Source organism: Tupaia chinensis, unplaced genomic scaffold, assembly GCF_000334495.1.
Source record: "Tupaia chinensis unplaced genomic scaffold, TupChi_1.0 Scaffold000215_1, whole genome shotgun sequence".
Taxonomy (NCBI): Eukaryota; Metazoa; Chordata; class Mammalia; order Scandentia; family Tupaiidae; genus Tupaia; species Tupaia belangeri.
Window position 1 is genome coordinate 2,305,951 of NW_006159690.1, and position 11,845 is coordinate 2,317,795.

The window sequence follows — 11,845 nt, forward strand, 5'->3', positions numbered from 1 at the left end:
TCTCTGGTCATTTATATACTTTCTTTCTGATATCATTAAGGGCTCCAGAAACTTAATACCTCCGAGTTCTAAACACATCACTAGTCAATCAGTGTGCAGGAAAGACAATGTGTTTATCTGCTGAAAAGGAAAGCTTATGGACCCAACCGAAAAGGGGGAAAAATGCTTTTAAATACTAGTCAAATATGCATTTTGCTTTTAAAAAATAATAAAGCAAAGAATCTAATACTAAAAAAAGCTATCTTGGAATAACAATCAAGTGTGTTGTGCACGATTTTTCATTTATGGATAGCAGGAGGCATTAATGTACTTGCCTATGGCTTGTGCGTTACTATTCCCAGCTATGCAGAAATGGAACATGATTTACAGCAATACATTCTTTGTTGCTGTTCCAAGGTACCTATTGTCTTCCCTGCATTCTGACTGGCTGGCTGGCTGGGAGAGGGGATGGTGCTGGACTGCACTCAATCATTATGGGTGTCTACAAATAGAGTAGGTGTATGTGAACTGGGATTTTTCAGCTTTGTATACCCAGCAAGCCAATCAGAGAACAGAAAGAACAATAGCTGAAGGTTTTACTGCTCTTTAAGTTTCCCCACTGATTCCCATTGCGACTGATTATATCACTGAAGTTATATAAAAATCACATTAAATGCCAACTAAATCAAGACTTTTCATGCCTTTTTTCAAAGCAATGAAATTCAGGACAAACACTATACTATGCATGAAGATCACCACCTAGAGATCTTAACTCTTCATTCCAGACGCCGTATTTGAAAATGGAACCAGAGAAAAGTGTAGTTTATTCATTTTGTTATTTTCTGTGGTGCTTGCACTGCTGTTTTGAAAGCCCACCGTAGGAGAGCTCAATTAAGCGCCTTCATAATTTTCACCAGTTAACTTTGATTAAATAGGCTGTCCTGGAAGGGAATTCAGTAAATTCCAGCTATAAATGACCTGTAGTGAGTTTTCAACTAGGAATTTCTGTAATATTAGTACTCGGACAGGTCATTTCTTTCAAAAGGGTTGTACTTTGCCCACTGTTTCGGAACAGTTCTACCTCATTTTATCAGAGCCAAGAAAAGAAGGTAAAAACTTCTTTCTGGTGGTTGGAACAACAGGTCCCTTTGCAGTATTCTTTCCACCACTAGGTGTTATTAATACAAGAAAAAGGTTAGAGGTGCCTTTAGCCATGAGTTTCTGATTCATTCATTGTTAGCTAGTTTGTCAAATCATGGTAGTTGCCAAAGATTAGCAAAAGGATGTTGAACTGAACAGGTTTGCCCCGGTGTGTTGCTGCTTAGACAAGGACTACAAAATCCTTTCCACAGAAGCAAGCCTTTTCTCACTGAGCAAGTGCTAAAATGAAGGTTTCTTAGCTCAGGACCAAGCAATGGAAGGGCTACGCCCATTTGAGGAAACAGCAATTAGTTGCTCACTCCACTCCTTTCACAGTATTTCCAGTGGAGCTGAAAAATGCAATAAAATTTGTAAGTATTGGGACCAGCAGATGGCGTAGCAGTTACATTGCTGTGCTCCCATGTGGCTGATTACAGTTCGAGACCTGGCCCTGGTGAACATCACACTGAGTGCATGTATATGTGTGCCTAAGATCCAGGGAAGAGTCAGGAGGAAAAGGGATTTGCAATGTGGCATCCCCCTTGTGGACATTTTTTTATGTTCCCTTTCACTGTGTGTCTGTCTCTCTCTGGCGAGCCCTAAAGCAAAAAACCTCTTAAAAACAAAACCAAACCAAACCATATATATATCTGTAATTATTTATACTATACATTTTAGAGCATACTGATAATGAATTTGAGTTTTGCTCTATGACATCTGACAAGTTACACATTCCTCCAAGCCTCAGTTTTCCTTATTTGTAAAATAGGATTACTAACCTCTCTCACCTCATTGGGGTGTTCTGTAGACTCAATGTGATTGTGCATCTAAGGTCTAATATAAGTAATAAGTGTTAGGTCTTAACACTATTAACATTTTACTTAAATGTATCTCCATCGCTCAAAAAAGATGTGACTAGTAAAAACAACTTACATCATCTACAAGTGCTTCTTGTGACTTGGAAACCTTAAACACCAATTAATTAATTCTAACCAGACGCCAGTTTTGTAAGTTGGGTGAACAATTTTATCCTCTCTTGATTACCAAGAAGGGTAAGATAAAGTGGTATTAAGTGGTTTGCCCATGGCAGTGCTAATGCAAGGGTTAGAACCCATTTTCCTGAGACACGTACTGCCATTGCATGGGTGGGGTGTCCAGTTTTTCTCCCTGGGCACTGAGGAGTGGGTGAAGCGGGTCTTGAATTCCTGTTGTGGTTTGCACGAGGTTGCAAAGGCTGTTGTCCGCCTTGCACAGCTATTTGCGATTAAAGTTAAGGATTATTAAGACTAGGAGAGGGCAGAAGTGAGTGAGCTAGGGAAAGTGGCAGCAATTACAAAAGCATGGCCAACTTTTCCTTAAAAAAAAAAAAAAGTGTCAGCAGCATTCTCACTTCTGAATATATTAGGTTTGTAAATCCAGGGTGCAAATTGTTTGTAGAATCTCAATTAAAGCCTTTATAATATTGTCATTCGTAATCAGCTCACTATGAAAACAGGGCTTCCAGAGGGCACCAAAATCATTTGAACTTGCGATCCGTAATAGATTTGAATATTCAGATAAGGTCAGCGGTCAGAGCAGAGGCGACAGTTTTGGTCAATAAACAGGTTTAGTGAGACAAAATCTTTTTGTCTACATGGGAATGGCTTGGAGAAATTGGTTCTCAAGGGGGAATCAAAAGATTAAATTCAGCTGCGTTGCCAATTTATTTGCAGGCTGAACAAGTGTGTGATGGGAACCTTGGAGGGGGAGGTGCCTGCCCCTGTGAGAAGACCCTGTTGACAGTGCCAGAGGGGGCTCTCAGGCAGCTGTCCTGACTGCTGAGGTGGATTTGGTGGGAGGTGAGAAAGAGCCTGTCCGTGCTTGGCCGCAGCTGTCCTGGACGAAGCCAGGATGTGGAAGTGTGAATGTCTGCGCTATTCTACGGGGTTCCAGCTCGTGCCATCCTGTCCCCCACCTTTAAAATTGCTTTCTCTGAATTGTATTAATAGTTAAGCAAGAAGCCTTAGCCAGCAAGACATTACAAACTTCTGTCTGCAGAGACCCAGAGGAGGAGTTTCTCTCTGGTCTCAGTTGCAGGAAGACTTGTGACTCTCTTGAGTGCTTGGTTTACCTTACAGCCTTGTGATTCCCATAATTCCATAGCTTTCAGACAGCCTTCCCAAGAGCCTTGGGGGTCTGCTAGGCTGCCTGCAGAGCTGCTCTGGGCTTGGGCGTGAAAGCAAAGTGGGGAAAGGGAATAGGCTCTGGGGACATGGAGTCCAGCTTCTACTCAAAGCATCTTTACCTGTTTTCTGCCAAAGGTTTTATTTGAAGAAAGAATTCAGTGGCCAAGAAAGAGGTTTGGTTAACAACAAATCACTTTTCTTTTTTTAGTAATAATTTTTATTGTGGTTTTTAATTTACATGAAATAGTTGTGTATCTTTGTAGGGTACAGTGTGATTTTTCAAAACACGTATATAATGTATAATGAGCACATCATGGCTCTAAGCAGAACATGACTGATCCGCCCTTGCCTATGTCGCCGGGCTGTCCTGGATCCGTCTTCCTTCACTCATTAGACTTCACCTGCAAGCCCTTCTTCCAGTCCCTGAAGGAGCCATGGCCCTTCCTGCTCGATGGCCACTGACCAGAATTCTCCCTTCTCAACTCTTTGACTGTTCACTGTAGAATCAGTTTGGTTTATGTTCAGCTGCATACAACAAAGAAACTTAAAGAACAATGGATTAAACGAGAGAAGCATTTATATCTCCTGTATGTCCAGATTCTAGGGTCATTTGGTGTCTCCACAGTGTCATCTGGATTTCTTTCTTCTTTCACAGACACACCTTTCACCTTCCGAATTACTTCATGGTCCAAGTGACCACTGGCGCTTCAGTCATCACAGGCTCGGAGGAAGTGAGGCACATGAAAGGATGCTTTCACACCTGAGGCTGCTGTCTTTAAGCAGTTCCCAGAAGCCCACACAGTGTTTCAACATATGTTTTATTGGCCAGGACTTAATTATGTGGTTGTCTCCAGCTGTAAAGGAAGCTGGAAAATGTTTTATTGGGGTAGTGTCTCATTGAAGATTGGAATTCTATTATTAAGAAAGAAGGGGGGCCAGCAGGAGGCATGGTGGTTGAAGTGTTGGATTCAGCTGCATACAACAAAGAAACTTAAAGAACAATGGATTAAACGAGAGAAGCATTTATATCTCCTGTATGTCCAGATTCTAGGGTCATTTGGTGTCTCCACAGTGTCATCTGGATTTCTTTCTTCTTTCACAGACACACCTTTCACCTTCCGAATTACTTCATGGTCCAAGTGACCACTGGCGCTTCAGTCATCACAGGCTCGGAGGAAGTGAGGCACATGAAAGGATGCTTTCACACCTGAGGCTGCTGTCTTTAAGCAGTTCCCAGAAGCCCACACAGTGTTTCAACATATGTTTTATTGGCCAGGACTTAATTATGTGGTTGTCTCCAGCTGTAAAGGAAGCTGGAAAATGTTTTATTGGGGTAGTGTCTCATTGAAGATTGGAATTCTATTATTAAGAAAGAAGGGGGGCCAGCAGGAGGCATGGTGGTTGAAGTGTTGGACTCCCACATGGTCAACCGAGGTTCAAGTCCTAAACCTAATTGTTTGCTTTCTCACTTTCTCTCCCTCTGGTTAGCACAGGTACCCTATAGCAAATTAAAATAATAATAATAATAAAATTAATAAATTATTAATAAATAATTCTTTAGAAAGAAAGAGAAAGAAAGAAAGAAAGAAAGAAAGAAAGAAAGAGCAGGGTCAGCCAGTGGCATAGTGGTTAAGGCAGCTGGATCCCACATGGCCAACTATGCAGTTTGAGTCTCGGACCCAAAGGCTTGAAAAACATGGCAGGCGCATGTGCATGCATACCCAAAATCTCGAGAAGAGAATGAAGACGGGATTGTGGCTTGCTCATCAGGCTTTGGGCTGCTTTCTCACTTCCCTCTCTGTCTCTCCCGGGTGCGTGCAAGCACCCTAGAGCAAAAACTGAAATAAATAAGGAAAGAAAAAGGGGAACCCAGTCCTGGCAGTGCTTGCAGGTTGATGGGTTCTACTCAAGGTTGGACTATGTTCAGGCTACATGTGAGAATGGAGTTCAGGTCCCAGCCCACCCTAAATGCCAGGCGTGGTGGCACAGGCCTGTAATACTAGCTACTTAGGAGGTTGAGGCAGGAGGATTGCAACATACTGAGACCCAGTCTCAAAAAAAGAAAAAGAAGAGGGAACCAGCAATTAGCGTAATGGCTATGTCGCTGGACTCCCACATAGTTGACCGCGGTTCACGTCCCGGACCCGGTGGCTTAAAACTCACGCTGGGCGCATGTGCGTGCGTGCCCAAGATCCCGAGAGGAGAATGGAGGAGAAGGGATTGTGGCGTGACCATCCCCCCTGGGGGGTGATTTCTTGCTTTCTGTCTCTATGTCTCTCTCTATCTGTCTGGCGAGCACACGCGCCCTATAGCGAAAACTCTCAAAAAAAAAAAAAAAAAAGAAAAGGAAGAGAAGGGAAAGGGGTCAGAAATTAGGAGGCAACTCAGAGAAGTCTCAGAGGTTCCATTTCATGTTTCCTCATTTCAAGTTTTATCTTGTTAATACCTAAAGTTTGTTCTCTTAGAATACTATCATTTTCCTTTGTGGAATTTTTATAGTTTATAATTACATAGCTAATTTTAAAAATATGTCCACATAGACCAGCAGGTGGCGTGGTGGTTAAGGTGCTGGACACTCCCATATGGCCGATCACGGTTCGAGTCCTGGACCTGGCGGCTCCCTCCCCCCCCACCCCCGTCTCTCTCTGGTCAAATTAAAATAAATGAATGAATAAATAAAATTAAATAAATAATAATTTTAAAAAATTGTCCACATAACTAGATAGTAAATTCTCTAAGGGGAAAAACTGAGGGTTTTTTTTTTTTTTTTAATCCTACACTGTATAGTGTGGCCAACAATATGTGGATATGAAATAAATACATGACACATAAGTGAATGAATGAAGGGGTTCTGTTTCCCCGATTGCATTTGTTGCTAGAGTTCAGAGCTAATTTTGTGATTTAACTTCAATAAATGTTCAGGAATTCTTAAAGAGCATTTGTGGTACTAAATTCACTGTAGGCTCTTTCCCCCCCACACCTACTTCTTCTTTAATTTCCTAATTTATCTAGTAGATTTGCTTACATCACAGGGGATTATACATTTTAATCCATTTGAAGATTAAGGGGAGGATATCGATTTTAAATAAAAACTTGGTAAAATACAAATAAAATGTATGCAACAGAAACACTCTAAACGAAATTTTTTAAAGTGTGGGAAAAAAAAGTCTATCGACAATAAAAGATAATAGACATATCTTTCACCATATTGTTTGATGGTCCCAGTTCTGAGATGCATTAACGTTAGTAAAAAATAATTAACTAACCATAAAACAGGATGCTGTTTGAAAGTCACTAGTAAGCAGCAGGAGTTTGGTTAAGATCACACTTAGGAAGCTAAGGATGATTAACCTTTGCCTAGGTTATAAAATGGCCCATTTGAGAACTGTTGCTACTGGATATATTACCTGGATATCAATTGGATTATTGAGTGAGAGGTTTTACATGAGGTTTAGTATGATGATATATATCTGGTTACAAACTGTTTATGACAAGCGGAAAAGCCAATAAAAGATTAATGCCGATCTAAATAGATTTTCTTCTTTACTTGGATTGCAGCTAATTTATGCATATATGACTCAATACCTGTATATTTAAAAGAGATGCTAGCTTATTATTGGTAATGAAGAGAGACGGCTGTTGAATATGGAAGTGAAATTGCCATGCTGACGTTGGAGCTCCTGTTTAAAGGGGTTTTCAGTTCAGTGAGATTTTTGATTAGAATTTTTATTTGGTGCAAACTTTACCAACTGAACCTTAGTTTAATTTAGTGACATTACTGATCAAAAGAAAAGTCACCCTCATGAACTTGCAATGGATTAACATGTATTTCCTTGCAATTACAGCTTTTTTACTTTGATTTGTTATGAAGTGCACATCCTGTGTCATTGTTCTTTGGATTTTTTTCTTTCTTATTTTAAAGTAAGTTTTACTTATTGTTTTTAAAATATTTCATCAAATGTCTTCCGTGGATGAGGGACTGTATCTCATGCTGCTTTTGCGTCTTCCGTAATAACTAGCACACATTAGGCTCTTAGTAGGGACTCAAGAATTCTTAAGAGTTTGAATCGTTTCTTTAAAAATTATTATTTTATTTAACTCTATTTATTTATTTATTTAAATTTGACCAGAGAGGGACAGAGTGAGAGAGAGAGGGAAAGTGAGAAAGCTAACTGCCAGGTCCAGGACTTAACCACCATGCCACCTGCCAGCCCTGAGTTTGAATCTTTTTGCTTCTCTTTCTTTCTTTTTTTCTTCCTTCTTCTCTTCCTTCCTTCATCAAGCATTAATTGAGTAGCTTCTACCTGGTGGCTCCTTGCAGGGAATTGAGACAAAGATCCTCACACATGGATCTCGTGTCTTAAGCTAAATAAAGACGGAAGCACTCGTATATTGATGACACAAATGATGCCGCGAGACTAGAGAGAAGCTTTCCCTTCTCTCGGGTGCATGTCATGGTATGACTTGGCGAAGGTAAAATAAGAGAATTCAATGAGAAGACATGCACATTGGACACCATCTGTCCATGGTCAGCAGAATGAAGCCATGTGGAGAAGCTGGTCTGTAAACTATAAAGTGCTGTGCAAATATATCATGATTGTGTATGATATCCACGTCACTCCCCACCACCACCGAATGATGAGCAGGGGCATGATCCTAGTCATCTCTGTATCTTTGGCATAGTATGGGCATACATAATAAGAACTTGAAAATGTGTTGGGGAAAATATTGAAGATTTATTTTTAGGAGGGTAATCATCATTACTAGTACATCTACTTGTGTCCCGATGCTTTACTTTGTTGGGATGCTGAGAGAAGAAACCCAAGGTTAGCCTCTGTCTGTGAGCGCTCTGCTTATGCTGGGTGGAGCCGCCCGTGTGGGTTGAACCTGACTGCCTTAGCTTTTCACTGAACCCTAGGCCAGAGGTAGGAAAAAACAGGCTAAAATAAAACACAGTCAACCAAACCAAAGCAAATGAAATAGTATAGAAACCACTTGTGGTTGCATAGATGTGGTCAAAGATGACAAAGGTTATTAGATCACTTGATTCCACCTAATTTAAACTTCTGAACTTTGAAAGTTTTCTGTATAACATCAAGCTCCGTTGTATTTACATGACCCAATTCTAGAAGGAAAAACCTTCCTTTGGTTTGAACTCCTCGAAGCTCTACAGGTTTTCCATGAGGCTCCTATTTTGTTGAGGAGATAGCTTTCTCCTCAAATGTACTGTGGACAGGTACTGCAATATATGTTTTATGCACAAAATCTTTTAATCCTGTACAGAGCCCCCATGGCGTCGGCATTATCATCTTCCCCATACTTTTAGATGGGGAAACTGAGGCTTAGAAAGGCTCGCTCAGGGATACCCGGCACTAAGTCATATAAGCACTTAAGTCAAAAGAATGGAAATCTCTGGCTCTGAAACCTGGATTCTTTATTATTGTTCTTTTAAAACATGCTTTTGTTGGTTGCATTTTTTTAAAAGACTTAAAAAAAAACTATTGTAACTTTTTATTTTGAAAATTTCCAAGCGTCCAAAAAAATGGTATTTTATAATGAACATCTATGTTTTCAGTTGAAACAGCTGTTAACATTTTGCTACATTTGCTCTGTTTCTCTTTATACACACCTACTTGCGTGTGCATGCACAGATACACATGCACATTTTTTCCGGAACCATTAGAATGTAAGCTGTGAAGTTACTGTTGACACTTTACCCCTAGATATTTCAACATGCATTTCCCAGGAGGAAGGGCATTCTTTCACACCCACAATACCATTATTCTACCTAAAACAAAATAAAACAAAAAAAAGTAACTAAAACCTATAATATCATTTATATCTAGTCAATATTCAAATCTCCCTGGTTTTCTCAAAAATATCTTCTATGCCTACAAAACTTATGTTTGGGAAGATTACACTGAGTTCTCCCTTAGATTTTACGTTTGGGGGCTTCCAAGGACACAAGGTCTCTGAGCTCAGAGTTGCACCATAGCCAGTTAGGGTTAAGATTACAAATTCCTATCTCTGGTTTCACATTTAAAAAAAAATTTTTTTTTCCCCTACAAGGTGCATGTGCTTGCTAGAGAGAGACAGACAGCGACAGAGAGAGAAAAAGTGAGGTATCACCCCCTCAAGGGAGATGACCACACTGCAATCCCTTCTCTTCCATATTTCCCTCAGAATTTTGGGCACACACACATATGCACCCAGTGTGTTTTTCAAGCAGCTGGGTCTAGGACTTGAACTGAGTAGTCAGCCATGTGAGATCTAATTTATTATATGTAGGAGTCCAAATTCTTATTTCAGACACCTATTAGCTTTATGATGCTAGGTAATCATGTAACTAACTCATCACCCAAATAGGAACATAGACAGAAAGAAGCCCATCATAATCAGCAGTTTATCTTCAAAAAGATGCCCTTTACCTAAGATGTCAGGCAGAAATTGAGACTGTCCCCAAACTTATAGTACTGTACCTTGGCAAACTGCCCAATAATTACAGCTCAGTTTCCTCATCTAATACAAGACCACTGTGACACTCAGATGAGATGAAAGTGTTCACCAGAGTACTTTCTGATGAGAGAGTGATAGATATTAGCTGTTATTATGGACTTTATAAATATCAGTATTCATGGTGGCATCACAGTTCATGTCATATTCAGGGAAACATTTTTTTTTTTTTTTGACGGTGTTCCAGTACTTGTCCTTCTACTGCTACCTGCACTCCCCTAACTGGTAGATTGAACTGTGAACCTTGCTTCCCATTGGTCCTTGCTGAGGCTCTTGAGATAAGTCTACTTATAATAGGGATAGCCTTGGCTTATCTGCATTTCATGGAGTACTGATCCTGAGGCTGCAAGTGTGTAACTTTAGAAAGTGATAGAGTAGAGAGTCAAATCTGCTCTCGTTATTCCTACGCTTATCATGCTTTCTACCTAGCAGGAATTTCATAGGAATGACAATGGCCTCAAAATCCCAGCAAATGAATAAACGACACTGCCCATGACGGGGAGGACCATCATGAACAACGCCTTTCAGAGACCATCACAAAAGTTGCTACCTCCTACGACAGCTGACACACGTAAGGCAAAGGCATACTAGGGTGAGAGACAGCTTGGTATTCAGGATTCCCCACTAATCTACTCCTTCCTCTAAAGAAATCAATTCCAGAGCTCCGGAGAATAGAATCTGTGTTCACCACCCAGACCTCTGAGGTTAACCTTTCACACTCCTCACCCACCCACCCAATAGCTGCCACAAAAGTGCAGAAGTGGGGCCTTGTTACCTGCTGCAGGGGCCCTCCCTCCATTCTTCCCTCCTTCCAGTGGGAGCTGTCATGAAAACTTCTCTCCACTTCGGTTAAGGATACGTGGTTCGGAAGGGATATATAATGTCCGCACACATGTACACACCGAATGTAAACAAGTCTTTCTACAAAATACAAGATCTTAGCGAGCAGAGACAGCATCATAATCAGCAGTTTATCTTCATTGTCTAGGACAGGACAGGACACTGAATATCCTCAATCAATATTCATCAAATAATGAATGCGTCAGTGAAAAAAAGGAAGAAGGGGAACTCCATCTGACAATGGACACCTCTACGGGGATCTTCTAGCTGGTGATGATTATGTTGTAGGTGCCCATGATGGTTTTAATCAGCGGATATTGTTTTGAAAACAAAAAACAGGATTCAGTGTCCTCTCTCCCCATTGGGATAAACTGTCATGACAATGCCATTGCCATTACAAATGCCATCCCCAATACAGGACGTGACGCATAACCAATACTAACACATGCCATTTGAAGCTTTAACAAGACAGTCCTCCTTCAAATTTATAACAGCCTATGTTTAAAAACCTGACAAAACCAAAATGTGTTCTCCATAAATTATAGTGGCACCATTTCTGCTGCCGAAGTGAAGGTTGTGTCAGCATTTCCATTATTCTGTGGATCACTGTGTTTCAGGGCTTTAGTTCTTGGCTATAAAAATGCACCTTGGGTTTAAAACTGGCAAGGAACACCTCAGCCTTGGAACACATTTGCTTCACCAAATTTTGAGAGAAAAACCAATTCGTTTATTTCTCCTTTTGTCAATGACTTTTGTGAAGAGAAACATCCATATATTTTATTTCCAATGTCCTCTTTAAAAAAAAAAAAACAAAACTAGGTAAATTTAGATTTTTACTGAACCATGGTAGAGTCTTGTTGTGAGAGGATTTTTAAAAATAAGTTTTGTATTTAAAGATACTGTTCTAAAAAGCAGCCAGCCCCCTCCTCCCCTTCTGATTTCATTAAGAAGGGTTAACAATGGCTTTATTTTGACATGGGCAAATCAGATGGCTACGGTTCATGGTGAAATTTGATTATGTGATTAGGTTAATAACCTCTCAACAACAGACCTTATTCTGTAGCTACTTGTTAGGTATAATTTCCCTTTGGCTTCCTGGAGAAATCATTTAGTATAACTGTTCATACACTTAATTAAATTTCTTTAGTTTCATTTAAGCATGTATTTATTTGTGGTCCCTTGGGCAAGTAACATTTTTCAATATAGCT

The 11,845-nt window shown here is 40.2% G+C and overlaps 1 long non-coding RNA gene across 1 annotated transcript in view; it reads left to right on the forward strand.

The window, feature by feature from the left end:
- LOC102500545 (uncharacterized) overlaps positions 1–11,150 on the forward strand; it is a 14,820-nt gene extending 3,670 nt beyond the window's left edge. The window contains exons 2-3 of the long non-coding RNA XR_334401.2: positions 10,230–10,368; positions 10,786–11,150. This is a non-coding gene — a long non-coding RNA (uncharacterized LOC102500545). The remainder of the gene's footprint in view (positions 1–10,229; positions 10,369–10,785) is intronic.
- Positions 11,151–11,845: the final 695 nt, after the last annotated feature.